Source organism: Desmodus rotundus, chromosome 1 (genome assembly GCF_022682495.2).
Source record: "Desmodus rotundus isolate HL8 chromosome 1, HLdesRot8A.1, whole genome shotgun sequence".
Lineage (NCBI taxonomy): Eukaryota > Metazoa > Chordata > Mammalia > Chiroptera > Phyllostomidae > Desmodus > Desmodus rotundus.
The window spans coordinates 148398933-148404784 of NC_071387.1; the positions used below are offsets into that span (position 1 = coordinate 148398933).

Here is a 5852-nt window from a genome sequence, read left to right on the forward strand (position 1 = left end):
AGCCATGTGGTCATAAGAAGAAGACCCTCGGGAAGGGCTACAGGGCTCCTTGAAAAGAACTCAACTAAGGAAAAGGCAGCACTTTCAAGAGAAGGTATCATTTCTCAGAACTGAGAGAGGGGCATTTCTCAGAAACTGTCACTCTTACCGCTCTCTGGTCCACTTCCTCCATCCAGCTCCTCCTGTCCTGCTCTCCACTGCGGCCCCATCTGCAGATCTGAGAAGAGCCCTAGAGAGTGGAGTACTAACAAACAGCCATTAAGTGGTAGCTGAAAGCGTTGTGTGCGAACTACATGAGACACCCCAGGGATTTGGAGGAAGTCAACAATAGTGGGTAGAACCCAGAGCCAGTGAAATCATGTGCTACCTTCAGGGTGGCACAGACTGGTGGGGCCTGAGATGCAGGGATCTCAGACTCATTTAGGGATCTGAATAGTTGAGATTTTTACTGTGCACTGTTAATGGATCGTCCCCTATGCTACTGTTTTTCACATGAGCAAAACAAACATTTTACAAATAGCGTTTTTTAATGATAAAAGAAATATATCTACAACTACCTGCTATAAAGGTAAAATCAGTATTAATTGTGAAGAAAAAGATACAAATATAGTATATATGTATGTGTATGGTACATGTATATACATATGTATATGCATGTATAGATGCATGCATATGTGTGTGTGCATGGATGTACATATAATGTATATTCTTTAAGTAATGTGGGGAAATGTAGGATGATAAAAGTAGAGCAAATAACTGAATGAAACAAAAAGCACAGCGGTAACAGGGCCTGACACACTGGTTACAGTGTTCTACATCTATAACTGAATTTGTATGCATTCATTTGCATGATTGTATGTACATTCAGTTTTTCCCACCTCTCTCTAAGGGAAGTTATTTGATAAATAGTGACTTCGGAAACTGAGACTCTAATAAAATTGTCATAATGTACATGGATTTTGCTTAAATCACTAACCTGAGACCTTAGACAAGGTTTCTACACAGCTGTGATCTTTCTTGAGTAAATTATTCAAATATCTCCTTAGGTAAATTAGCCCTCATTCAAATATCAGAAATGAGGGTATGGTGTATGTGTATCTGTATTTATGAACACACACTGGTTCTGGGATTAATTGTAGATATGATAGACTCATTCAAAATGTGATTGATTATTTTAAATAATTAAGAGATAACTTTAAATAAAATATATTTACCATTAAAAATAGTAATGCATACTGTTGGAATATGCTGAAAATCCAAAAGTGACAGTCTTCTCCTTGAGTTTTAAAACAAGATTTAAAAAGACATGCAATGTGAGATTCAGATATCGCCTTTATTACTAATAAAACTAATACTGCAGGAGGAGGCTTGTATCTATGGACAAGCAAGCTTCCTATTGGAGCCAGAATTAGACAGTCCCTCTCCCCACAGCTCTGGACAGGGCCATCCTCCGTGTATTTGCTTTTGGGCAGCTCACACTCAGAACGGAAAATGAAAAGTCTGTTCTTAGCCATGCCCATTTTCTCCTTCTAAACTCACGGTCTGATAAGGAAGGGAGTGGAAAAAAGTGTTATCTAATGAAAGCCTTTCACATGGAAGGACACATCAGGAGTGTTTCTCAAACATAGTTTTCAGTTTTGTGTTCTATTAATCATTAATCCTGGGTTCAGCCACCCCCTTGGGGGGAAGTATTAGCAGTCCCATGATTCCCCCATCATGAATGCTTCCGAATACCACTGGCTTCCTCATGAACAGCCTCCTGGAACCGCTGGTGAGCAGTTTTGATTTTGCCTCCAGAAGGTTCATTTATAAACCAGAATAATACACTAGGTAAATTAAAGCCAGGGCCACTTTCTACCCAATTGTAAAAGTTGACATCTATTCTTTTCCCATCACAAATCCTGAGCAGCCTCACTCTCCAACATAGTTTGTCAGAAGTTCAAATGACAGCAATTACAAAGATTAAGATAGACCAATAGAAAATGGTCGACATAGAAATATGAATATAAACTCTTTTGCACTAACAGTTCTCAAAGAGCACCTGAGGTCTGTAAAGTAAACCCTGTTTACAAAGTGAATCTAAAGCCATTGTGGCCCAAAGAAATGAAAAGTCCCACAATCAATTTCCCTTGCCTTTCAGTATTAAAGTACACAGACATTAGTGTTCAAAACTTACCCTTTCCAACTTCTTACCTTGCTCAGTTTTTACATAGGAATTCTCCACTTGGGTAAAGTTGTGATTCCTTCAGCAGCTATAGATTAGGCTGGCTCATACCATAATTAATGTAGTTCATAAAATGGTATTACTTAATGCTAACTCTTTCACAAACCAGACTTTCAAATGTCCAGAGTTATTTGTAGAACATCCAAGATTATTATAGCATTAGCCCCAGAGCTACCAAATTTAGAAAAAGACTCAATTCTCAATCCTTAGGGCAGTTAGCCCAGAACAAAATTATATTCCCAGAATTCAGTACTTAGTCTGAACCAAAAAGAGTTGGCAAAGGCCAGTGCAGAGACGCAAGCATTGCGAAAAGGAGGGCACCCCTTGGTCTGAGTTGTGTCCATACGCCAGAGACTGTGCCACTTGTGCAGAGGCCATGACCTATCAACTTTGAATCATTTTGGAAATAGCTCTTGGAAAGAGATTATTTTTGGAACTATGAATTTTCTAGATCAGGAGAGAAATCCACCTACACATACTGTCCCCTCTCAGCGTAGGGAATTTAAGATATTGTTGCTTGATGTTGTTCCCCGGGTGCTGGGCAGGAGCAACTGGAGTTTGGACCTGAGAAGCACCGCCATCTTGTCCAGCCTGTGGGGTCCCCAACCCTTTTGCTTTCCTCTTTGCACCTGGACAGGCCAGCTGGGGACTCCCAGACGTCTTCTGGGTGGCCCGGAGAAACTTCCTGCACTCCTATAATGAGTTTGGCACAACGGTGAATTTCCTCCCCACCCCCAGCCCCCAATGTCTGAGTAAGTCTTCCCAAGAGCCCTAGAGATAATGATGATGCTTGAACTGAGCAAATAAGACTTCTGAAGTCAAAGCTCTTGAGATTAAGAATGGCAGGAAAATCATCACTTTTTAAAGTAATTCTCCTCGGAGATGGTGGAGTTGGGAAAAGTTCTCTAATGAACACATATGTGACTACTAAGTTTCATAAGTTTGACATTGTATGTATGTCCCTACAATAGGTGTGGGATTTTAAAATGAAGATTTGGAGTTAGAGGGACATTTTGTTACCATGCAGATTTGGGACACAGCCAGCCAAGAGCCATTCAGAAGCCTGAGGACCCCATTTTACAGAGGTTCTGACTGTTGCCTGCCCTCTTTTAGTGTCAATGATTCTCAAAGCTTCCAGAACTTGAGTAACTGGAAGGAAGAATTCTTACATCATGCAGCTCTAAAGAGCCTGAAAGCTTTCCTTTTGTGATTTAGGGTAACAAGATCGACATAAGTGTCTTGATCTGCAAGTGTCTGCAGAAGAACCCCAAGCCTGGTGTAGGGACAATGGCAGCTACTTTTACTTCGAAACAAGTGCAAAAGATGCCACCAATATCCCAGTGGCCTTTGAGGAAGCAGTTGGAACAGTGCTTGCTATTGAGGATAGATAGGTCAGACCACCTGATTCGGACAGACACAGTCATCTGCACTGAAAGGCCGAGCCCAGCTCATCTTGCTGTTGATTGTTAAACAGCCTGCCCGAGCCTTTTAACCGACTCACACTTACATACAAGGTGGAGATGAGAATTAGCATTTGCAGCAATGGATAGCCTACTCATAGAATTGCACTTAACTGTGCTGCTGCTTCATTAGAGGTTGGGAGAAAGAAGGGACAGATCCACTCATGGAAGACTCTATTTACTCACAATGACACCTTACATTTATTAATTGTAACAGTTGTCTAATGACATTTAATTTAAATATGTAAGTCACAGAGCTAGCAGATGAGTTGACCAAGACTTCAATTATAATGAAAAAACAAAGCACCTGAATATTCAAGTAGTTATTTTTTCCCCTGGGAAGATGAAGAACTCCTTTTTATGTGTCTGTTTTTATGTAGTTAGTGTTCTATTCCTCGTTCATGAAAAAAAACTTCTAAATCAATAATGTTAGCTACTAAAGATTAAAATCAAATGCATTTTCAAAACAAACAAACAAACAAGTTATTGCTGCTTGAATAAAGTCTAGAAATTTGGCCCGGAGGCATCCTAGTCTTATTTGAGGTGCCTTTCTTTCCCACCTCAGCATATTGAAAACCTTCTAAATTTCTAGTTCCCCTTTGAACTCCACATTCCTAGTGTTAAAAAAATATTTTCAAAGTAGCAAAATTATGACTCACATATATATATATATAAAATAAACATGTATTAGAGATTTTATTTAATTAATTGATTAAATGGGAGAACCAGGTACCTGGTTCAAAGGAGAAGTGAAAAAATCACAATTTTTATGGAGTAGGGAATGTTGAAATGAATGTGGAAATAAAATAAAACTGGTTTTGCATAGGATAGCGGTGTAAGGGTTGTCCCTCCACAGAAGGAATCATTTCCATGTTTGTAAACAAGAATTATTTTACATTGCTATCAATAATTTTTAACTTACAGAGCTGTAAAATAGCTCCCACAGAATCAGAATCATGTAACGATGAAGGGTGTGTACTAGTCTAGATGTGACTTAGTCACATAGTTTTGCACAGGAGTCACGTTTCCCCTCACTAGCACCTCCATATTGATCAGGTGTGAGCCCCAGTTAGTTACATAGCATTCATGTTCTTACGTGAGCGGGTCTCCTCTGTCTCTGCCCATTGTCGCAAGTGTATGTTCACGACACAGTCTTTTCTGTAAGTCAGCCTTCGGTCCCCACTCAGATGTCCGACCGGGGCCTTAAGAACTGCAAGCACTGAGCCACCTGTATGACCACCAGTCCTACAGGCGACACCAGCACTGAGAAATAACAGGGAGCCAACACAGGTGACTATGCTATTCCCTTGGATTTTATGAATGCAGATTCACTCAGCTTTTATTCATGCAGATTTAATGCAAATCTATACTAACCTAATAACAATACTTATCACTCAAACAATCAGTATTAACATCACATGAAAGAATTAGGGGATAACGAACCTGAGTCCCAGAGTCTCAGTCTGCAGGTCCAGGAGACAGCGTGGTGAGCAAGGGAGCCATCAGCATCTGGCAAGGAATGATCTCTGGAGCCAGGGGGGCAGTGGGGCCAGATGAGGTCCTCAGTCCAGCAGGGCTGAGCCTCCAGTGGCCAATGCCAAGGGAGACCAGCGTGGCGTGGAGCAGCACTCTGGCGTGTGGAGGTCAGCCATTTCAGCAGTGGTCTGGAGCCTGCCTCAGTTATACCTTTGAGAGTGGTGTCCTCTGCCCTTCAAGGTCCCTTGATAAATGCCTTGGTACCCCTGATGGCAAGTGGGGAATTGGCCCAGGAGCCTATGTGTGGGTGGTCTCACTCTGCAGACACGGCTCTTCTGGTCATGTGTGCATATGGGGCATATCTTAGGCGTGTCTTCTTACTAGATGTGTCTAGCATGACTTATGGAGTTTCCCTCTTGAACTAAAGCGTCACGGCTGAGTGGCAGCCATTTTGGTTGATGTGAGCGACTCCAATTTGTTTTATATACTTCATCCTATGTTGACCAGACCAATGCCTTATTGGTCCTGCTCTCCACACCCATAGAGGCTGTATTTACTACTCTTTCTGCTGGTTCACTGGTCCTAAGAACCCTGCCTTCTAATCTGAGCCACATCAAGATCACATGGTGGGGAGTGCTTGTTGACTCTGTGCACAAGCCCTGTGAATCCAAGGTTAGATTCTTCACTGTTCA

The 5852-nt window shown here is 41.5% G+C and overlaps 1 pseudogene; it reads left to right on the forward strand.

Annotated features, from left to right (window-relative positions):
- Positions 1–3063: 3063 nt before the first annotated feature.
- Positions 3064–3687, forward strand: LOC112307231 (ras-related protein Rab-9A-like; annotated as a pseudogene).
- Positions 3688–5852: the final 2165 nt, after the last annotated feature.